Here is a 24020-nt window from a genome sequence, read left to right as displayed (position 1 = left end):
TGCAATTGTGTGCTTTTGCTTTTGTTTTAATTTGATTTACTAATTGCACACCAGAAAACATAGGGAGGCAGCACACAATTCATGTCTCGCGCCATACTCACAACCTCAAACATTACAACAAAGAACCTCAGTTCAGGTTGTGGGCAAAACAATTGAAGAAAAAGAGAAGTGATATGGTCATATTTAAGTGCCTTACATAAGAACCTAGCTGCTGAATTATGCAGAGTTTACAGTCTAGGAAGCATAGCAGAAGAGATTCCACAGAAGACAGTTACAACAGTCACGACGTGAAATGACTAAAGCTTGTATTAAAATGTGGAGTGAAGTGAAATCCAAGATTTGCCTAACAGCTCAAAGGTGACGCAACCAATAGAATCCCTTCGTGATAACAGCAGAAACATGGGCATTAAAAGATTGAGGGGTCCTTTTACAAAGGCACACTGAAAAATGGCTTGCGGTAGTGTAGACGCAGGTTTTGGGCACATGCCGATCCATTTTTTAGCGCGCCTGTAAAAAAGGCCCCTTTTAAAAATTTTTGCCAAAAATGGATGTGTAGCAAAATGAAAATTGCCGCATGTCCATTTTGGGTCTGAGACCTTACCACCAGCCATTGACCTAGCGGTAAAGACTCACACGGTAACCGGGCGGTAATGACCTACATACGCCAAATGCCACTTGGGGCACATCTGTTATGCATGCCCGAAAATAAAAAATGTTTGTCAGACGCAGGTATCAGATGTGCACCAAAAATGAAATTACCACAAGAGCTACGTGGTAGTTAGCCAGTAACTCCATTTTGGTGCACATTGGGTGCGCGTAGACCATAAGATTTTGCTGCACCATATGCCTGGAATAGACTTCCTGAGCCGGTACGTCAAGCTCCATCTCTGGCCGTCTTCAAATCTAAGCTAAAAGCCCACCTTTCTGATGCTGCTTTTAACTCCTAACCCTTATTCACTTGTTCAGAACCCTTATTTTATCATCCTCACTTTAATATTCCCTTATCTCTTGTTTGTCCTGTTTGTCCTAATTAGATTGTAAGCTCTGTCGAGCAGGGACTGTCTCTTCATGTTCAAGTGTACAGCGCTGCGTACATCTTGTAGCGCTATAGAAATGATAAGTACGACAAGGCAGTATAGCAAATGTACTAAACATTAAAGTTTTCATCACTCAGAGCACAATTTTTAATAAAACAATTTTCAATGAAACAATTCTCTATAATTTTTATATGTTATAGGATGGACCTCAGCTTTTATTCAGAGGTGGGAATACTCTTAACTCTGTTAACTCGCCTTTGCCTCTTCACAGGTCCAAATTTCTTATCACATTACTACTACTGCAGTGCAAGATATAACCTAGGCATACACAGAGACAAATGAGCCAGCCAGAGGTCAAAGTTCAGCGTAATGCTTAGTCAATCCAAGCCTGTGCTATAGGATTATTACAGAAGGATGTCTTGAGACATGTGCTCTGAGTGATGAAAGCTTTATTGTTTAGTACATTTGCTACCCTGCCTTGTCGTAGTTTTGAACAAATACCTCATTGCACAGCTCTTTATGAAACTCCTCTCAGACACTCCCCTGCTCTTGAGATCTTGTCCCTTCTCTGTGTGGAATTACAGACGGTTTCCTGGTCATGAAAGGCTCCCTCTACTATAAGGAAGGTTTGTTACCATATTTAAAAGGGAAAGATGCACTCTGAGACGTCTCATATCTAAATTTAACTTTGATCACAAATCCTTTTGCCCTCACTCAGGCATAAAATAGGAGACGACCCTCGGTACATCCTGATCAGTGAGTGCCACATCTTTGGACAAAGGTCTCAGGGTCATATGATGTGATAGAGAATGTAGAAACAGAGTGTGGAAAGCAGCTCACACAAGCCCACACATTCCACATATAGACTCCAAAAGTATATTAAACACAGTGGTAAAAGCAGTTAGCTTAGTGGGGTTTAAAAAAAAGATTTGGACAATTTCCTAAAAGAAAGGTCCATAAGCCACTACTACTACTACTACTATTTAGCATTTCTATAGCGCTACAAGGCGTACGCAGCGCTGCACAAACATAGAAGAAAGACAGTCCCTGCTCAAAGAGCTTACAATCTAATAGACAAAAAATAAAGTAATCAAATCAATTAATGTGTACAGGAAGGAGGAGAGGAGGGTAGGTGGAGGCGAGTGGTTACAAGTGGTTACGAGTCAAAAGCAATGTTAAAGAGGTGGGCTTTCAGTCTAGATTTAAAGGTGGCCAAGGATGGGGCTCAGGAAGTTTATTCCAGGCGTAGGGTGCAGCGAGACAGAAGGTGCGAAGTCTGGAGTTGGCAGTAGTGGAGAAGGGAACAGATAAGAAGGATTTATCCATGGAGCGGAGTGCATGGGATAGGGAGCCAGTGAAGGGTCTTGAGGAGAGGGGTAGTATGAGTAAAGCGACCCTGGCGGAAGATGAGACGGGTAGCAGAGTTTTGAACTGATTGGAGAGGGGAGAGGTGACTAAGTGGGAGGCCAGCAAGAAGCAGATTGCAGTAGTCTAAACGAGAGGTGACAAGGGTGTGGATGAGGGATTTTACGGATGTTGTAAAGAAAGAAACGACAGGTCTTGGCGATCTGCTGGATATGAGCAGAGGAGAGCCATTATTAAGATGGAATTGGGAGAATCCACTGCTTATTTCTGGGATAAGCAGCATAAAATCTATTTAACTGTTCTGGGATCTTGACAGGTACTTGTGGCCTGGATTGGCCAGTGTTGGGAAACAGGATACTGGGCTTGATGGACTTTTGGTCTGTCCCAGTAGGGCAACACTTATGTTATTATGTTCATTCAGAAAAATATTCATATCACATATACAGACTCACTTTTCAATACCTGACTACTTCACCTACACTGTCAACTACTGAGCTTTAACGCAATACCACTTGATTTCTTCCACGGAAATTACTTGTACACTTGACTGCTTAATTTACTTTATCATGTACGAACTATACTTTATATAACAAAAGAGAGGGAACGAAGTACAAACTAAAGTCCAAACAAAAAAAACAGCACCACGGTCCTTTAAAAATGGAACATAGTTCTTTAATGAATGAGCCTTGAATAGTGATAAAAGGTTAACAGGGCTTTTATTCACTTATTTATTGTTTGGAGCTCTGGGTACACTTGTTTTGCTATATACCAATTTTATCTGTAACTGCTAATGCTACTTTAGTCAATGAATAAAATACTTTTGAATTTGTTATTCATCTTGTTATCTGCCAATTGCAATCAATTATGTAAATGGCGTTTTGAATAGTGACAAAATGTTTTTTTAAAAATTAAGATCAAGTAATGCCACTAGATATTATAGTTTTGGCTTTTTTATATTTGAAGATGTATATATTTATTCATTTCTGTGCTGATTTGAATGTTTTTGAAGGTTTATAATATTATCAGTGTAATGTTTGAAATTTATTGTACATTTTAAAATGTTTTAAAAAAAATATTTTTGACCTCTCTGTTAGTTTAAGCTTTTATGAATATGAAATTTGGTTATAGCCAGTATTATATAATATGACCTTTTTATAAAATATATTATAAATAATTAATATAAGCGTTTTAAACATATAATATTAATATATGAAAAAAAGTTTTGTCCAAAAGTAAGGAATAATATATTGTAGAGGAATATATTCGAGTTATTCCCCAAGTTTTCCACGTCATCACTGTGGTGAGTTACCATTTTTGTTTTGATTAATTATCCATTTATTTTCAAATTACTATATAATAATATATGAGAATGTTAAAATATTAAATGCAATGTTAAAATATTAAATGCTTTAGGTGTTTATATAGGCTTATATATGTATGCTTGATGAGTCTAAATATTAATCTTTGGTTTTATTCATTATATGTTAAAAAAATGTTTAAAATATATTATTTCTATGTTTTGTATTCTATGTAGACCCCTGACGCAGGTGCTAGTCACCGAAACACGGCCCGTGTCGGGTCTTTTTGTCAAGGCTCATTCATTAAAGAACTGTGTTCCATTTTTAAAGGCCCGTGGTGCTGTTTTTTTTGTTCGAACTATACTTTATACCACTATGCATTTCTTGATCCGGAATTGGCGATCGCCATTACGGTACAATGTAAGCCACATTGGGCCTGCAAATAGGTGGGATAATGTGGGATACAAATGCAACAAATAAATAAAATAAATAAAATGTGTGTTCAGTTTTGCGTACTGTATATACCTATTTGTTTAAAATGATGCACATTCTGAATAGTAGGGAGGGGCATTTATTTGTATTAATTTAGAAACAACTCTTGTCCAGAGAAGAGGAAATGGTAAAACTAGAGGACATAAGTACATAAGTAATGCCACACTGGGAAAAGACCAAGGGTCCATCGAGCCCAGCATCCTGTCCACAACAGCGGCCAATCCAGGCCAAGGGCACCTGGCAAGCTTCCCAAACGTACAAACATTCTATACAATCAAGCCATTGTGACATCACTAATGAGGTTGGCTCTTATTGGTGGAATGAGCCACTATGACATCACAATAGGTTAAATCACTGCTCTATGTAATAAAAGTGAGCCAAGTAGAGGACATAAGTACATAAGTAATGCCACACTGGGAAAAGACCAAGGGTCCATCGAGCCCAGCATCCTGTCCACGACAGCGGCCAATCCAGGCCAAGGGCACCTGGCAAGCTTCCCAAACGTACAAACATTCTATACATGTTATTCCTGGAATTTTGGATTTTTCCAAGTCCGTTTAGTAGCGATTTATGGACTTGTCCTTTAGGAATCCGGCCAACCCCTTTTTAAACTCTGCTAAGCTAACCGCCTTCACCACTTTCTCCGGCAACGAATTCCAGAGTTTAATTACACGTTGGGTGAAGAAAACTTTTCTCCGATTTGTTTTAAATTTACTACACTGTAGTTTCATCGCATGCCCCCTAGTCCTAGTATTTTTGGAAAGCGTGAACAGACGCTTCACATCCACCTGTTCCACTCCACTCATTATTTTATATACCTCTATCATGTCTCCCCTCAGCCGTCTCTTCTCCAAGCTGTATAGCCCTAGCCTCCTTAGTCTTTCTTCATAGGGAAGTCGTCCCATCCCCGCTATCATTTTAGTCGCCCTTGAATTGAGGTTGTGGGATAGTAGATTTCGGGAAATTCTTTTTCACAGAGAGGGTGGACGATGCCTGGAATGCCCTCCCGAGGGAGGCAGTAGGGACAAAAAACAGTGACAGAATGCAAAATGGCGTGGGACGAACACAGAGGATCTCTAATTAGAAAATAGATGGTATAAAAAACCTAAACTTAAATGGCTGCATAGGTGTGGACGTGTTGAGTGGCATTTAGATGGCAACCCCGGCTGTGATGAACGAGGGCCAGCGCTGGGCAGACCTGTATGGTCTATGTCCCGTATATGGCAATCCGGTTTAGGATAGGCTAGAAAGGGCTTAGACAGCAACTTCAGTGACTGGAACCCGAGGGCAGTGCTGGGCAGACTTGTACTTTCTGTGCCCTGCAAATGGCAAGACAGACAGACTGGAGCGGGCTTTGACGGCAACACCAGGAGTTGGAAAGTAAGAACAGAGCCGGACGGACTTCTATGGTCTATGTCTCAGGCACAATTCGTGCAGCGTGAATACTCGGTTCCAAAGCAGTCCCGCCACCAAGACCCTGACGCAGCGAGACGAAACGCTGGCTTGGGGCGAGGGGAGAGAAGGAGCGAGTTGGAATCATTGACTTTCCTAGTGCAAGCAGTTTCAAAAGATAAGTGTTAGTTTGAACCATACATATTCACTGTACCACCTTGTTGAGTAGCTCGTTTGAGCACCATAATGAGACAGAAATCTTTAATAATCCAGACATGGAGATTATTGTGTGAAGGAGATTAGAATACCACACATTTTTGAAGGTTTTTGGCCAATGGTTTTTGCAACTACATTCAAAGTGGTTTAAATGGTATAGGCAGGTATTTATTTGTACCTGGGGCAATGCCCAGAGTCTCAAGGAGCTGCCGTGGAAGGTGAGCCCAGGTCTCCAGGATCAGAGGCTGCTGCACTAACCACTAGGCTACTCCTCCACTAGCAATGTTCCATGTAGAATCTCAAATATGGAAAGGGAAATGGGACTTGATATAGGGTGATTTTTGCAACTACGATCAATGCAGTTTACGTAGTATATACAGGTACTTATTTGTACCTAGGACAATGGATCTGCAGTGGGAATTGAACCTGGTTCCCCAGGATCAAAATCTGCTGTACTAACCACTAGGCTACTCCTCCACTAGCAATGTTCCATGTAGAATCTCAAATAGGGAAAGGGAAATAGGGACTTGATATACTGCCTTGCAGCTACAGTCAAAGCAGTTTACACAGTATATACAGGTACTTATTTTTTTTTTTGTTACATTTGTATCTCGCGCTTTCCCACTCATGGCAGGCTCAATGCGGCTAACATGGGGCAATGGAGGGTTAAGTGACTTGCCCAGAGTCACAAGGAGCTGCCTGTGCCTGAAGTGAGAATCAAACTCAGTTCCCCAGGACCAAAGTCCACCACCCTAACCACTAGGCCACTCCTCCACTCCATTGGTACCTGGGGCAATTGAGGGTTAAGTGACTTGCCCAGAGTCACAAGGAGCTGCAGTGGGAATTGAACCCAGTTCCCCAGAATCAAAGTCAGCTGCACTAACCACTAGGCTACTCCTCCACTAGCAACATTCCATGTAGAATCTCAAATAGGGAAAAGGAAATGGAACTTGATATACTGCCTTTCTGTGGTTTTTGCAACTACATTCAAAGCAGTTTGAATACTATATGCAGGTATTTATTTGTATCTGGGGCAATGCCCAGAGTCACAAGGAGCTGCCGTGGAAGGTGAGCCCAGGTATCCAGGATCAGAGGCTGCTGCACTAACCATTAGGCCACTCCTCCGCCTTCTTACTGATAATAGTTGCAAACAGATGACCTTTCCAACATAGTAAATAACTGTATAGATCCGTATAGATCCGTTTCAGCTCCGATAGATAACTATAATCTAGGAGCTCTGTGAGGCCTTTTTTTTCCTTCTTAAATGCAGAACGATGCTATGGTTGAATACCTCTAATTCTTTAAGTAGTGGAAATTAATATGAGTGATAGTATCTAAAGATTATACATTTCCACATCCTATATCTATATTTGTCTTAGCAAGTATTTTACATCACATTCACTGTTCGTTTAATCATGAATTGTTAACGAGTTCGACTGTGGGGCAGACTGGATGGACCGTTTCAGGTCTCTATCTGCCGTCACTTACTATGTTACACTGTAGTGATAAGGGAAATGTCAGCGACATATCCCATGTCGTTGCCTGTGATGAAAATGAGTAGAAACAACATGAAAATTAGGACCCTGCTGGTCTGCTTCTCTGTTTGCTGATCAACCATTCTGCATACGCAAACCACTTCATGTGCGTTACATTTTCAAAAGAGTACGTCCTCAACAGCGTTGCTCTCGTGGCAAATGAAAACAAATAAAATGAGCATTCCCAGAAATGATACAAAACGAACATTTTCTGGCTGCCCGTCCTGAAACACACATACACACACACACACAAAAAACTGTGCACGTGTACTGCGAACCCTTCCTCAAGTGTCCTGGGCACAGACACGCTTCACATCACACAGCGTGCTTTCTTTGCCGTGACATTTATTTCATTTTCTGGTTCACATCTCCTTTACTCCGGGATCAGCTCTCCAGGGTCTCTCAGCCCAGTCACTCAGCACTTCTCTTGGCCTTATCAGAAGTTTGTTCAGACTAACCCTGCTACTGGCCTGGGAAGAAAACCGAGGCTGGATATTCTCTGAGCAGCAGAAGGATGTAACGGAAAAAGAGCCACTAACCACTGAATGAACTACATTATCATATGCTTAGATAGCGCTACACCTGAAAAGGTTTGAGGCAAACCCAAATAAAGATGCAAACCTGCTGCTATCATTCCTACACGCATACAACATTCCTGACTACTCAAAAACGTTTAGGGGCGGTGCCTGGGAGACCCCGCTTAGACAACAATCTCGAAGGTTTCGAGAAATATGTTCCTCCTGATGAAGGAGTACCGAAATGCGGTCTCGCACTGAGGAACCGGCATTAGATATTCATGCTTGCTAGCTGAATTTGGACGGAGCTTCACCTTCAGTCTAATTGAACTGCCTGACACGGATAAAGATTTGGAAGCACCCCTGTTTGAATTCAGTTTTTTGTGGACGACTTCTATCCATAGACGACTGGAAGTCAAGTCACCGTGAACTTTTGATTTGGTATCAGATGGACTCTCACTTGCAGATTAGAAAAACTATTTAAACGGAGTAATACCCCTTCGGGGAGCGGACTCTGTATATGATGCCCTTTGGGGTTCATTTATATGTAGGGAGAGCAATCTATTTGGTGTCATAATAATGTGTATTCACTTGACGATGGTTTTTGAAGTTGAATTCAAAGTTGGAAAGTAGTGTGGCAGTGTGTTTGTGCGGCAGGATGGCTGAATGAGTGAGCTTGGCAAATTCAATTTGAAAATGTTATTATAGTAACATAGTAGATGACGACAGAAAAAGTCCTGCACGGTCCATCCAGTCTGCCCAACAAGATAACTCACATGTGCCATTTTTTGAGTATACCTTACCTTGATTTGTATCTGTCTTTTTCAGGGCACAGACCGTATAAGTATGCCCAGCACTATCCCTGCCCCCCAACCACCAGCCCCACCTCCCACTACCGGCTCTGGCACAGACCGTATAAGTCTGCCCAGCACTATCCCCGCCTCCCAACTACCAGTCCCGCCTCCCAACCACCAGCTCTGGCACAGACCGTATAAGTCTGCCTAGCACTATCCCCGCCTCCCAACCACCGGCTCTGGCACAGACCGTATAAGTCTGCCCAGCACTATCCCTGCCCCCCAACCACCAGCCCCACCTCCCACTACCGGCTCTGGCACAGACCGTATAAGTCTGCCCAGCACTATCCCCGCCTCCCAACTACCAGTCCCGCCTCCCAACCACCAGCTCTGGCACAGACCGTATACGTCTGCCTAGCACTATCCCCGCCTCCCAACCACCGGCTCTGGCACAGACCGTATAAGTCTGCCCAGCACTATCCCCGCCTCCCAACTACCAGTCCCGCCTTCCACCACCAGCTCTGGCACAGACCGTATAAGTCTGCCTAGCACTATCCCCGCTTCCCACCACCGGCTCTGCCACCCAATCTCGGCTAAGCTCCTGAGGATCCATTCCTTCTGAACAGGATTCCTTTATGTTTATCCCACGCATGTTTGAATTCCGTTACCGTTTTCATTTCCACCACCTCCCGTGGGAGGGCATTCCAAGTATCTACCACTCTCTCCGTGAAAAAATACTTCCTGACATTATATGTACATGTATTAGCACATTAAAATATCTCATTCAATACATTTTTAGAGTACTTTGGTATAAATTGGTTTAAAGGTTTAGTACTCTAATCTTAGGCAATATTCCCCTGGAGTCATTGTTTATACAAGAACAGTGCCACAGAAAGGACAGGTAGGTCACCAGAGCACTATGAGGACAAAAGCCTCGCAGCTATAGGGAATGATGTCATTAGTAATAATTCCTTCCTCATCCTCATATCAAATTCTGATGCTTCAGCACAGTCCAAAAGACCAAGTGCTCTTCTTTCCACCCCCACCCCCACTCCCCAGTCTTTGGTGTCCTCCTGTCTATTCTCCCCAAATATGTGCCATTGCAGACATTTCTGCACTGCGGGGGAAGGGAAGGGAAAAAGAGCCCATATGTACATCAGGACTTAGAAATGAACCTCAGCAAACTGTAGAGGGGTGATCTGGTATTTCAAATCTTCTTTCCGGTTTTGTATCAGACTCAATGGGCTCCAGGATCATCAGAGAACTCTTAGAGGGACACGGAGAGGCTGCCAAGACAGCTGGGACCACTGTCTGAAGTCCACTATTGCTTAGACTGGATTCTTTTTTACTAAAACCAGCATGACCATTATACATGACTTTGAGAAAGGGAATGGGAAAGGGATTTGATATACCACCTTTCTGTGGTTTTTGTAACTACATTCATGTTATGTACAGGTACTTGTTTGTTGTACCTGGGGCAATGGAGGGTTAAGTGACTTGCCCAGAGTCAAAAGGAGCTGCAGTGGGAATCAAACTCAGTTCCCCAGGATCAAAGTTCACTGCACTAACCACTAGGCTACTCCTCCACTCATTCCACCAATAAGAGCCAACCTCATCAGTGATGTCACAATGGCTTGATTGCCCAATAGGCTCACTTCTGATATTGTGATGTCATAAGGGAAAGGGAAATGGGACTTGATGTACTGCCTTTCTGAGGTTTTTGCAACTACATTCAAAGCAGTTTACATATATTCAGGTACTTATTTTGTACCAGGGGCAATGGAGGGTTAAGTGACTTGCCCAGAGTCAAAAGGAGCTGCAGTGGGAATTGAACTCAGTTCCCCAGGATCAAAGTCCACTGCACTAACCACTAGGCTACTCCTCCACTCATGCCACCAATAAGAGCCAACCTCATCAGTGATGTCACAATGGCTTGATTGCCCAATAGGCTCACTTCTGATATTGTGATGTCATAAGGGAAAGGGAAATGGGACTTGATGTACTGCCTTTCTGAGGTTTTTGCAACTACATTCAAAGCAGTTTACATATATTCAGGTACTTATTTTGTACCAGGGCAATGGAGGGTTAAGTGACTTGCCCAGAGTCAAAAGGAGCTGCAGTGGGAATTGAACTCAGTTCCCCAGGATCAAAGTCCACTGCACTAACCACTAGGCTACTCCTCCACTAGCAACATTCCATGTAGAATCTCAACTAGGGAAAGGGAAATGCGACTTGATATAGGGTGATTTTTGCAACTACATTCAATGCAGTTTACATAGTATATACAGGTACTTATTTGTACCTGGGACAATGGAGCTGCAGTGGGAATTGAACCCAGTTCACCAGGATCAAGGCCTGCTACACTAACCACTAGGCTACTCCTCCACTAGCAACATTTCATGTAGAATCTCAAATAGGGAAAAGGAAATGGAACTTGATATACTGCCTTTCTGTGGTTTTTGCTACTACATTCAAAGCAGTTTAAATAGTATATGCAGGTATTTATTTGTACCTGGGGCAATGCCCAGAGTCTCAAGGAGCTGCCGTGGAAGGTGAGCCCAGGTCTCCAGGATCAGAGGCTGCTGCACTAACCATTAGGCCACTCCTCCGCCTTCTTACTGATAATAGTTGCAAACAGATGACCTTTCCAACATAGCAAATAACAGTAGAAAATGATCCATCTGGTCTGCTCAGCAACGTTTTTGAGTGTAACTCTTACCCCCATGCCAGCCTGTTTAAGCTTCTAACTGTCCCTCCGTGCGATGTTAATCCTTCCCACGTGCCTTCTTGGAAGCACAGTATAATCTTCTGACTGTTATTTTGGGCCTGCCCCACAACTCTCACGCCATTAAGGGATCCTTGGTATTTATCACACGCTTTTTAAAATTCTCATACTGTTTTTGCAGCATCAGATGCTTTTACATAACATCTGCTTGTCACCGTTTTGTTTTTTTTTTGCTCCATCAACCCCTGATAGCAACGCTGGAACCCTGATCACCTTCGAAGGCCATGTGCATTCATTAGCCCTCCTTTGATTCATTAGCATGCCTTAACATTTTTCTGCATGCAAAACTGAATTCACACATTTGCACATTAAAAAGTTAAATAGCATATTAAAAATGTTATTAAAACAATGGTGTAAAACGTACTGACAACATTCTCAAAAACTGGGGGGGGGGGGGGGGGGGGGAAGCCAAAGGACCTGAGATATTTTAGTCTGTGTACATCCCTCTTCTCCTTCCAGACTAGATTTCAGTGCCTCTTCTGGCCTACAGAGGGAGTTACAGAAGCAAAAGGCATTTTTCCCCTCTCCACAGACTCACTGTGGTGGGCCCAAGCTTCCCGTTCCATCCCATTCTATTCACCTCCTACTCACCAAACTCCTATGTCATTGTCTTGCTATATTTATTTAATACAGATCCTTCAGGAAGCCGGCCAAACCTTTCTTAAACTCTGCTAAGCTAACCGCCTTAACCACCTTAGTTTTGGGATCTTCTTTAATAATGTGGCTTTCTAGTGCACTTCTCAATTTGTTTTGATCTTGATACAGAACAGTTTTGGGGGAACGTAATGAGATTGGGTTGGGAAGGAGGGAGATTCAGGATGCAGCATAATTTTCAGGGGTATGTGAAGTCACAAAAATGGCTTTGTTAAATTGTGATTGCCTTAATGTCTTAGTACATAGTTAATTGTCCTTTATGCTCTCAATAAAGATGATTTAACACTAGCCTAGTTGAAAGTTTTCACCATATCATAGCAGCGGAGAAAGAGGAAGAAAGGTGCTGTCGGGACACAGGTAACTTATAGACTGCACTGCACCTTCATGTAAAGAGTTGAACGGGGGAGCAGGGCTCCTGGAAATCTAGTCACAGATACATTAGGTTTATCCAGTAAAAACTTGCTTGCTTGGGTTTTTATTTCTAGGTGTTGGGTGGGGAGAAGCTGGTGTTGATTTGGCAGTTTGTGGTGGTAGATAAGCAGCAGATTGGATGGCCTAGTTGGTCTTTAATCCCCATCAGATGACGACAGGTAAAAGCGGTAGCAAGCGTTTCCGGGAACTACCCTGCTGCACCTGATTGTAAGTCGCCTTGAGCTCCCATTTGGAAAAGTGAGTACTTAAAACTACACCAAACTTCCCCTTTGTCAGTCGCCTGTACTTGTGCTCAGATTCAGAATCTAAATATTATCTTTTCTTATGATCGTGTGATATACGTCAAAGGGTCTGTTGCATGTGAAAAGCTTCTTAGAAGCGCTTCAGAACAAAACCGAGAACTTAACATGTGTGAAAAACACTGTCCTAAGGGGGAAAAAACGTGGAGGCAAATGAAAGGACATTTACCTGCTGCAACACAAACTTACTGTATTAAGGCAAATAGTGGTACATTTCTCTGAAGTCTCTCCTTTGACAAAACTTCCAAAGAACTATATTTTAAACATTGCTGCTGTTTGATTTTCACTGGTGTCTTGAAGATCTATAAATATTTAAGGATTTCTTGCCCCACCTGTTTTGCATATAGGGTTATAGCTTTCTGTAAACTGCATTTATGTATTTTACATAACAGGTTAGGAGACATTTAAATTGATCATGTGTTAGTCACCCAGTAACTGTCCTATTGTTCGACATGGAGGTGTGGCCTAGTGGTTAGTGTGGTGGACTTTGGTCCTGGGGAACTGGGTTTGATTCCCACTGCAGGCACAGGGCAGTTCCCTGTGACTCTGGGCAAGTCACTTAACCCTCCATTGCCCCAGGTACAAAATAAATACCTGTATATACTATGTAAACTGCTTTGATTATAACCACAGAAAGGCAGTATATCAAGTCCCATTTCCCTTTCATTTATGACATCACAATATCAGAAGTGAGCCAAGTATCAGGCAATCAAGCCATTGTGACATCACTGATGAGGTTGGCTCAGGCATTGGTGGAATGAGGCATTATGACATCACAGTATCAGCTCCAGTGGAGGAGTAGCCTAGTGGTTAGTGCAGTGGACTTTGATCCTGGGGAACTGAGTTCAATTCCCACTGCAGCTCCTTGGGACTCTGGGCAAGTCACTTAACCCTCCGCTGCCCCAGGTATAAAATAAGTACCTGTATATACCTGTAGTTGCAAAAACCTCGTCCCAGTTCCCTTTCTCCCTTTCCCTTATGACATCACAATATCAGAAGTGAGCCAAGTATTGGGCAATCAAGCCATTGTGACATCACAGATGAGGTTGGCTCTTATTGGTGGAATGAGTGGAGGAGTAGCCTAGTGGTTAGTGCAGCTGACTTTGATCCTGGGGAACTGGGTTCAATTCCCACTGCAGCTCCTTGTGACTCTGGGCAAGTCACTTAACCCTCCATTGCCCCAGGTACAAATAAGTACCTGAATATTTATTTATTGCATTTGTATCCCACATTTTCCCACCTCTTTGCAGGCTCAATGTGGCTTACAATACATCATGGATAGTGGAAATACATAAGAAAATATACATTTAGTATTACAGAAGAATCTTGGGTAGCATGATAATGATAAAACATGGTAGTAGTTTAACAAGCAAATATTGTAAGACAGTTCCGGATATATGTATAGGAGTTCACATTTGTTGATCTTTGTGATATGCCTTGTTAAAGAGATGGGTCTTCAGTAGTTTACGGAAGTTAGTTAGCTCAAAGATCGTTTTTAAGTTGCGCAGCAGCGCGTTCCGGCATTGAACCCGCTATGAGTGGGAAAGCACGGGGTACAAATGTAACAAAAAACATACTGCATCCATTACCTTGCAAGTGAAGGGAGGGAAACCTATAGTGCATGTCTGTATCTGTCCCCATTATCCCCTGTCTGGTGAGGACCCTGAGGGCAAAACCCATCTGCTAACATCAGTTTCCATTATTATCATCATATTTCATTTTATCATTTCCAAAGGCCTCACTAAATTCCAATATACAGCACAGGTCTGGGGGTGGGGGAGGGGAGGGCCGCTTAATGCTCACTCTGGCACTTCGCAGCACTTTTTCCATAAAGGCAGTTTAATAAATCCCAATAAATAATTCAATCTGTTTTCCCCACCTGGAGTTTGGAAAACGTGGCCATGTTTTTAATGTTTTCCAGAAAGGGCACGAAGTGAATTGATACAGAGAACCGACTGGGTGTTGAGGGGCTCTTTCAGCCTCCTGACCCTGTAAAGAAGATTCATTGTGAACGTCTATTTTTCACGAAATGTAAAAAAAGGGCTGAAGCCGGATTAGAGATACAATCCTCAGAGATGGGCCAGATCGGGAAGTAAATCACAAGAGCTCCCAAGATAACCAACCAGCCAGTTGCAGAGGACAAATGTTCTATATACATTTCCTGTCTGAAGTTTTTTTGTTTGTTTTATTCAACAGTAATAATAAATAAATAAAAAGGGTAGAGGGTTTTTTTTTCTTTTTACAAAAACCTTTGTTCGCTTAAAGTAGAGCTGCTAATTGGAAGTATATAATTGGATCTGAGCATGAAAAAAAAAAAGATCCCCAGCCAGAAATATTTTTCTGCCCTAGAATTAATTAGTAAGGAAACCAATACAGAATGAGGTTTTTAACTGTGCCATGCAATGTGACCGAAAAACGTGAAGTTACCCCCAAACCCAGGCCGGCTCTTTCCAGGAGCACCTGTGGAATGAAATAAGGACACATTTCAGCCACTGAATTCCGGATTGTGTGTGTGGGGGGGGGGGGGGGGGGGGAGACACTGCCGAACAGACATTTCACATTCTCAGACCAGATCTAGAACTGAAGGAGAAAACCCAGGACCTCCTTTCTGTCCCGCTCCATATAGGTAGCCTTGCAGTTTTTATTGGGGGGGGGGGGGGGTTCCCAAAGATTTTACCTAAAAGAATGAAGTATCTTCAGTGGCCACAATCTCTGATCTGACCCACCAAGAAGGGAAATTGGCAGGTGGTAGCCCGTGGCTTGGTTAGTTGTCCACTGCTCTGCGTCTTACCTTCTCTCACTGCGCGCAGTTCCTTTCTCCCGAGCAGTTAGTAAGTGGGAAACCGCAGATCTTCCATCCTGTCCCACCAAGCACAAAACTCCATTCCAGCTGCAGAGGTAGATCCCTCCAGCCCCCACCCCCACCCACCCACCCCCCCAAAAAAAACCCAATCCACCCTCTGATTCTCCAAAATAGCGCCGCTTAATTTTGTCGACTGAAAACAAGACCGGAGCGTAATCTAAGGCGAGTTGAGCCCCCAGACTCTTTCATCTCCGGCTGGGTGGGGGGTCACAGGGACCCTTCCCCACTGCAGGGTCATCCGATCGCCTTGCCTTGAGCTCTGGTCCCGCTGGCTGGGGGGTGGGATCCGGGGATGCAGCACTTGCCTTTCAGCGCTCCCTTCACTTTCTGATCTGATCCCGTCTCTGCTCTGCCGATGCTTTTTGCCGGCTTTGACAAGGAAAGCAAGAGACACCCGCGGGGGGGTAAGAGAGAGACAGAGAGAGGATCTCATCTCACAACCCTCCACTCCCTCCTACCGCTGTTGCCCAGGAACAGCAGCTAAAGGGCAGCAAAACTCCGCATCAGCACTTTCTCGGGGATTTGCACCACTCCCCTCCCCCCTCTGTCCACGATTTCATCTCCCCCTTTTTTTCTAGCTCTTGGATAACCTCATTTGAACTTTCATTTTCTTTACGTTCCTCTTTGCCTGGAACTTTTCCTTCTGGGTCTGATCACTTTTCCTTTTCTCTGTCCCTTCTCACGTTATTTGCTCCATAGTAACATAGTAGATGACGGCAGAAAAAGACCTGCACGGTCCATCCAGTCTGCCCAACAAGATAAACTCATATTTGCTACTTTTTGTGTATACCCTATTTTGATTTGTACCTGTGCTCTTCAGGGCACAGATCGTATAAGCCTGCCCAGCACTATCCCCGCCTCCCAACCACCAGTCCCGCCTCCCGCCACCGGCTCTGGCACAGACTGAATAAGTCTGCCCAGCACTATCCCCGCCTCCCAACCACCAGTCCCGCCTCCCACCACAGGCTCTGGCACAAACTGTATAAGTCTGCCCAGCACTATCCCCGCCTCCCAACCACCAGCCCCGCCTCCCACCACTGACTCTGGCACAGACCCTATAAGTCTGCCCAGCACTATCCCCGCCTCCCAACCACCAGCCCCGCCTCCCTATCTCGACTAAGCTCCTGAGGATCCATTCCTTCGGCACAGGATTCCTTTATGCTTATCCCACGCATGTTTGAATTCCGTTACCGTTTTCATTTCCACCACCTCCCGCGGGAAGGCATTCCAAGCATCCACTACTCTCTCTGTGAAAAAATACTTCCTGACATTTTTCTTGAGTCTGCCCCCCTTCAATCTCATTTCATGTCCTCTCGTTCTACCGCCTTCGCATCTCCGGAAAAGGTTCATTTACGGATTAATACCTTTCAAATATTTGAACGTCTGTATCATATTCATTGTCTGATAGGATACTATCCTATAGTTCTTTCATGCACCCTAGGAATCAGCACCCAAGAAAAAGATCTAGGTGTCAGAGTGGGCAATAGGCTGAAATCTTCTATCTAGTGTGTGGCAAAAAAAAAAGCAAATGGGATGCTAGGAATTCTTCAGAAAGGGATGAAAAATAAGAGGAAAAATATTTCAATGCCTCTGTATGGCTCCGTGGTGCGACCACACCTTGAGTACTGTGTGCAATTCTGGTGCCTTATCTTAAAAAATATAGACAGTATTAGAAAAGGTTCAAAGAAGGGCGACCAAAATGATTTAAGGGGATGGAACTCCTTCCATATGAGGTTAGGGCTCTTCAGCTTGGAAGGCTGAGGAGGGCAAGGGAAAGGGGACTTGATATACTGCCTTTCTGTGGTTTTTGCAAACTACATTCAAAGCGGTTTACATGGAGGGGCATAATTGAACGAAAACATCTATCTCCATGGGCGTTTATCTCCGAGAACGGGTCCGTGAAGGGGCGAACCGAACCGTATTTTGGAAAAAAATAGATGTCCATGTTTTATTCGACAATTTGTGAGCTGGGCGTTTTTGTTTTTCAGCGATAATGGAAAATGAAAGCGCCCGGCTCAAAAACGAATAAATCCAAGGCATTTGTTCGTGGGAGGGGCCAGGATTCGTAGTGCACTGGTCCCCCTCACATGCCAGGACACCAACCAGGCACCCTAGGGGGCACTTTTACAAAAACAAAAAAAAAGGTAAAAGAGCTCCCAGGTGCATAGCACCCTTCCCTTGTGTGTTGAGCCCCCCAAATCCCCCTCAAAACCCACTGCCCACAAGTCTACACCATTACTATAGCCCTAAGGGATGGGTACAGTGGGTACAGTGGGTTTGGGGGGGTTGGACGACTAAGCATTAAGCAGCACAATTGTAACAGGTAGGGGTGGGGATGGGCCTGGGTCCACCTGCCTGAAGTCCACTGCACCCCCTAACAACTGCTCCAGGGACCTGCATACTGCTGCCAGGGAGGTGGGTATGACATTTGAGGGTGAAAATAAAAAGTTGTGAAACATCATTTTTTGTGGTGGGAAGGGGTTAGTGACCACTGGGGGAGTCAGGGGAGGTCATCCCCGATTCCCTCGGGTGGTAATCTGGTCATTTAGGGCACTTTTTTGGGCCTTATTCGTGAAAAAACAGGGTCCAGGAAAAGTGCCCTAAATTCTAGCTACAAATGCATACTTTTTTTCCATTATCGGCGAAAGGCGCCCATCTCTCCTCGGCCGATAACCACGCCCCAGTTCCACCTTCGCCACGCCTCTGACATGCCCCTGTCAACTTTGTACACTTCCGCGATGGAGTGCAGTTGAAAACGTCCAAAATCGGCTTTCCATTATACCGATTTATTCGTTTTTATGAGATAAACGTCTATCTCCCGATTTGGGTCGAAATCTAGGCGTTTTTCTCTTTCAATTATAAGGTGGATAGTAGTATATACAGGTACTTATTTGTACCTGGGGCAATGGAGGGTTAAGTGACTTGCCCAGGGAAATGATAGAGGTCTACGAAATCCTGAGTGGTGTAGAACGAGTAGAAGTGAATCGATTTTTTTTTTACTTTTTCAAAAACTACAAAGACCAGGGGACACTTACGGAAGTAAAATGGAAATACTTTTAAAATGAACAGGAGGAAATATTTTTTCACTCAATGAATAGTTGAGCTCCGGAACTCATTGCCAATTGCCAGATGGTGTGGTGTCAGTGGTTAGAAAATCTGGGTTTAAAGGAGGTTTGGACAAGTTCCTGGAGGAAAAGTTCACAGCCTGTTTTTGAGATGGACATGGTGGACGCCACTGCTTGCCCCGAGATTGGTAGCATGGAATCTTGCTACTCTTTGGGGTTCCGGAATCTTGCTACTCTTTGGGGTTCTGGAACCTTGCTACTCTCTGGGGTTCCGGAATCTTGCTACTTTTTGGGGTTCTGGAATCCTGCTACTCTCTGGGGTTCCAGAATCTTGCTACTCTTTGGGGTTCTGGAACCTTGCTACTCTCTGGGGTTCCGGAATCTTGCTACTTTTTGGGGTTCCGGAATCTTGCTACGTTTTGGGGTTCCGGAATCTTGCTACTCTTTGAGATTCTTCCAGGTACTTGTGACCTGGATTGGCCAGTGTTGGAAGCAGGATGCTGGGCTAGATGGACCATTGGTCTGACCCAGTATGGCTATTATGTTCTTACGTTTGCCTGCACCTGCATTTCTCCTCTACCCAGGTGCTTTGTAAGCTGCTGTTTTATTGTTGTTTTCCTTTAACTTTCACTTCAGTCCTGTAATAGGAATTGCTTATCTCCAACTCCATCACAGGATTGACAGGGTTTGTCTTCTCTTTCTTTGTACACTGGTCCTGCTTTCAGGTTTATACTGGATAAAATAGTGCAGTAGCCGCATTAGCCCACCTTTAATGGTAATGAATATAAACAAAACAGAACAACAAAAGAGGATAAGGTATTACCTTTTATTGGACTAACTTTCTACAAATTGTTTTGACTAGTTTTGAAAGGCAATGCCTTCTTCTTCGGGTCAGAAATGACAAATAGCAGAAGCAAGAGGTACTACTGCCTTTGAAAGCTAGTCAAAAAAATGTAGGAAGTTACTCCAATAAAGGTTTCATCTTTTGCTGGTTTTGTTTTATTTATTTATTTGTTACATTTATATCCCACATTTTCCCACCTATTTGTAGGCTCAATGTGGCTTACATACTACCAGAGAGGCGTTTCCAGACTCCGGTGTAAACAAATGCAAAGTGTTGTTGTACATAAGTACATAAGTAATGCCACACTGGGAAAAGACCAAAGGTCCATCGAGCCCAGCATCCTGTCCACGACAGCGGCCAATCCAGGCCAAGGGCACCTGACGAGCTTCCCAAACATACAAACATTCTATACATGTTATTCCTGGAATTGTGGATTTTTCCCAAGTCCATTTAGTAGCGGTTTATGGACTTGTCCTTTAGGAAACAGTCTAACCCCTTTTTAAACTCTGCCAAGCTAACCGCCTTCACCACCTTCTCCGGCAACGAATTCCAGAGTTTAATTACGCATTGGGTGAAGAAACATTTTCTCTGATTTGTTTTGTGGTAAGATAAAGTTCACGTGGCACAGGCACACTAGGGAATCGTACAACGGAAGAGTTGTGTTATGTCCATTACGCTCTTTACTTTTGTTGTGTTGCAGTTCTATTCATTAGGTTCACACTGATCACTCATGTCTGGTCTCTCCGGTGCACATAACATAGGCAACTGTGACACCCTAACCCATTCTCCTCATCCCATATAGCAAGTAACAACACATACACTTTGTAGATTAAATGGGCAACAACTTGGCCGCAGCTTTGTTGTAAAGACATGGCTGTATTCAAACACATCGGGATACCTGAGCCACCGATAAGCTCCTGGAAGCTACAACTAATGCGCCCAGGCCACCGGCATTAGCAAAACCGATCAATGCGCTAAACACTGTACCCAGGGCGCCCTGCCTCGTAGCAAGGTGAATCCAACCCAGGTGCTGTGAACCCAGCTGCACCACTCATAGCTTGATAAATTAGCGCTAGTCCAGTCATCCAGGCTCGGGTATTCCCGCCCTCCAAGCTGCAACATGCATAAAATAGAAAAAATTAAGCAACGCGGTGGGTGAGTGGGCAGGTAGGCAGCAGTGTTGCCAGATGGAAAAACATTTTCACGCCCAAAACTACACAAAGTCAATTCGCATGTGAATTACATCATTAATAAATATTAATGGAGTCATTTGCATACAAATGACATCATTAAGCCTGCCTCTGTAGGGCTTCTACTGGCCGCGGTCGTGGGAAAACTAACCAACCCGCGGCCAATGGCTGCGAGAAAAAAACTGCAGCGGGCGAAAAAACTGCCGGCGGGGCAACAAGAAGCCGCCAAAAATCCCGCAACCCGCACGCGGCGTGAAAAAGCCACAGTGGGTCACGGAAAGGAGCCCAATTGGGCGGGAAAACCGCCCATCTGGCAACACTAGGCAGCAGTTGGGGCTTTTAAGCCCCCACTTCGCATCCCTCCTATCAGGGAGCCTGGCTGTGGCACGAAAGCTGCTTTACGGCCGCCATGTTTCCCAGTCGCTTAGCAACAACCCCCCACTAGGAGTGGCCTAGTGGTTAGGGTGGTGGACTTTGGTCCTGGGGAACTGAGGAACTGAGTTTGATTCCCGGCACAGGTAGCTCCTTGTGACTCTGGGCAAATCACTTAACCCTCCATTGCCCCATGTAAGCTGCATTGAGCCTGCCATGAGTGGGAAAGCGCAGGGTACAAATGTAACAAAAATAAAATAGATACTATTGGAGATTCTACATGGAATGTTGCTATTCCACTAGAAGGCTGCGCAGGCTTCTGTTTCTGTGAGTCTGACGTCCTGCACGTCAGACTCACAGAAGCAGAAGCCTGCGCGGGCACATTGGTGATCTGCAAAGGCCGACTTCTAGTGGAATAGCAACATTCCATGTAGAATCTCAAATAGTAGCAACAGTGGAGGAGTGGCCTAGTGGTTAGGGTGGTGGACTTTGGTCCTGAGGAACTGAGTTTGGTTCCCACTTCAGGCACAGGCAGCTCCTTGTGACTCTGGGCAAGTCACTTAACCCTCCATTGCCCCATGTAAGCTGCATTGAGCCTGCCATGAGTGGGAAAGCGCAGGGTACAAATGTAACAAACTAAAATGTTAATGTCAGTTCTATGCACTTCAACCCTCCACCTAGTTCAAAACTATCTGCTTTAGGAGACAGCTTTTCCTTCCTTGTTGCCTATTTTCTGTCCTTTTTCCTAAATGTTGCTCAGGATGCAAAGAAGCAGCCCCCCCCCCCCCCCCCCTTCAGTTGTCTCTTATTCATTCTCTGCCAAGTTAAATGTTAAAGCACAGTTTTAAGGAGGAACAGCAGGGAAATGAGCTGCTGCAGAGGCTGTCAAAGGGAATGAACCATTCAAGTGGCTCCCTAGCACGAAAGAACCTTTCTGCTTGTCCTGTAGTGATACTAGAATTATGTTATTATATATTTATTTAGATCATCTGTTATACTTCACAATCACCAGACATTAAAGTGGTTTAGAAAACCAGGGTATAAAAAGGAAGCCCAGACTGATAGTTAATGTGGCAGATTTCTCGGAATCTTTTCAGGATCTCAAATGTGGTGGGAGGCGGGACTGGAGGTTGGGAGGCAGGGATAGTGCTGGGCAGACTTATAGGGTCTGTGCCAGAGCTGGTGGTTGGGAGGCGGGGCTGGTGGTTGGGAGGCGGGGATAGTGCTGGGCAGACTTATACGGTCTGTGCCCTGAAGAGCACAGGTACAAATCAAAGTAGGGTATACACAAAAAATAGTACACATGAGTTGTCTTGTTGGGCAGACTGGATGGACCGTGCAGGTCTTTTTTCTGCCGTCATCTACTATGTTACTATCCACCTTATAATTGAAAGAGAAAAACGCCTACATTTCGACCCAAATCGGGAGATAGACGTTTATTTCACAAAAACGAATAAATCGGTATAATGGAAAGCCGATTTTGGACGTTTTCAACTGCACTCCATCGCGGAAGCTTACAAAGTTGACGGGGGTGTGTCAGAGGCGTGGCGAAGGTGGAACTGGGACGTGGTTATCGGCCGAGGAGAGATGGGCGCCTTTCGCCGATAATGGAAAAAAAGTATGCGTTTGTAGCTAGAATTTAGGGCACTTTTCCTGGACCCTGTTTTTTCACGAATAAGGCCCCAAAAAGTGCCCTAAATGACCAGATTACCCCCAGAGGGAATGGGGGATGACCTCCCCTGACTCCCCCAGTGGTCACTAACCCCCTCCCACCACAAAAATGATGTTTCACAACTTTTTATTTTCACCCTCAAATGTCATACCCACCTCCCTGGCAGCAGTATGCAGGTCCCTGGAGCAGTTGTTAGGGGGTGCAGTGGACTTCAGGCAGGTGGACCCAGGCCCATCACCCCCTACCTGTTACAATTGTGCTGCTTAATGCTTAGTCGTCCAACCCCCCCAAACCCACTGTACCCACATGTAGGTGCCCCCCTTCACCCCTTAGGGCTATAGTAATGGTGTAGACTTGTGGGCGGTGGGTTTTGAGGGGGATTTGGGGGGCTCAACGCACAAGGGAAGGGTGCTATGCACCTGGGAGCTCTTTTACCTTTTTTTTTTGTTTTTGTAAAAGTGCCCCCTAGGGTGCCCGGTTGGTGTCCTGGCATGTGAGGGGGACCAGTGCACTACAACTCCTGGCCCCTCCCACAAACAAATGCCTTGGATTTATTCGTTTTTGAGCTGGGCACTTTCATTTTCCATTATCACTGAAAAACAAAAATGCCCAGCTCACAAATTGTCGAATAAAACATGGACGTCTATTTTTTTCGAAAATACGGTTCGGTCCGCCCCTTCACGGACCCGTTCTCGGAGATAAACGCCCATGGAGATAGACGTTTTCGTTCAATTATGCCCCTCCACATGAGTTACCCTGGTGGCTACCTTTGGAACTGATGAGGGTAAAAGTTCTGTGTTTAAATCTCTCCCCCCCACCCCTAAAAAAGAAGCTTGTGTCTATGGTCAAAAGATTAATATTTTTCCTGATGTTGCTAGTGCTACACAACTTAGGAGGCAGCAAGACGTTCTGCAATTTAAAAGTTGTGTTTGGCTCTAGGTGGGACAATTTTTTTTTTTTACATCTTCCTTGTATGTGTTTAATCTCGTTCCAATGAGCCAATTATTGGTTTCATGATCCTTCTCAGTTGGAAGCTTCCTTCTTGACGAATAGTGGCTCGACCTGTTTCTAGGATTATCTGTTTCTTTTTCTTTTCTCTTCTGTTTTCTTTCTTTGGGGTGGAGATAAAGTTCTCACATTTAGCTAATCTTGTTTTGGAGCCCAGACGCAACAACAAATCCTTCTTGATGTGGTCTACGT

The 24020-nt window shown here is 44.4% G+C and overlaps 1 protein-coding gene across 1 annotated transcript in view; it reads right to left on the bottom strand.

Annotated features, from left to right (window-relative positions):
* The window catches only part of LOC115475370 (ATP-sensitive inward rectifier potassium channel 12), a 50306-nt gene extending 34612 nt beyond the window's left edge, over positions 1-15694 (bottom strand). Inside the window, exon 1 of the mRNA XM_030211025.1 lies at positions 15606-15694. The gene's annotated coding sequence lies outside the window, so the exon portion shown is untranslated. The remainder of the gene's footprint in view (positions 1-15605) is intronic.
* Positions 15695-24020: the final 8326 nt, after the last annotated feature.

This window comes from Microcaecilia unicolor, chromosome 8 (assembly GCF_901765095.1).
Source record: "Microcaecilia unicolor chromosome 8, aMicUni1.1, whole genome shotgun sequence".
In the NCBI taxonomy this organism is placed as follows: domain Eukaryota; kingdom Metazoa; phylum Chordata; class Amphibia; order Gymnophiona; family Siphonopidae; genus Microcaecilia; species Microcaecilia unicolor.
The sequence above is the reverse complement of the archived record's forward strand: the minus strand, read 5'-3'. Positions and strand labels throughout refer to the sequence as shown.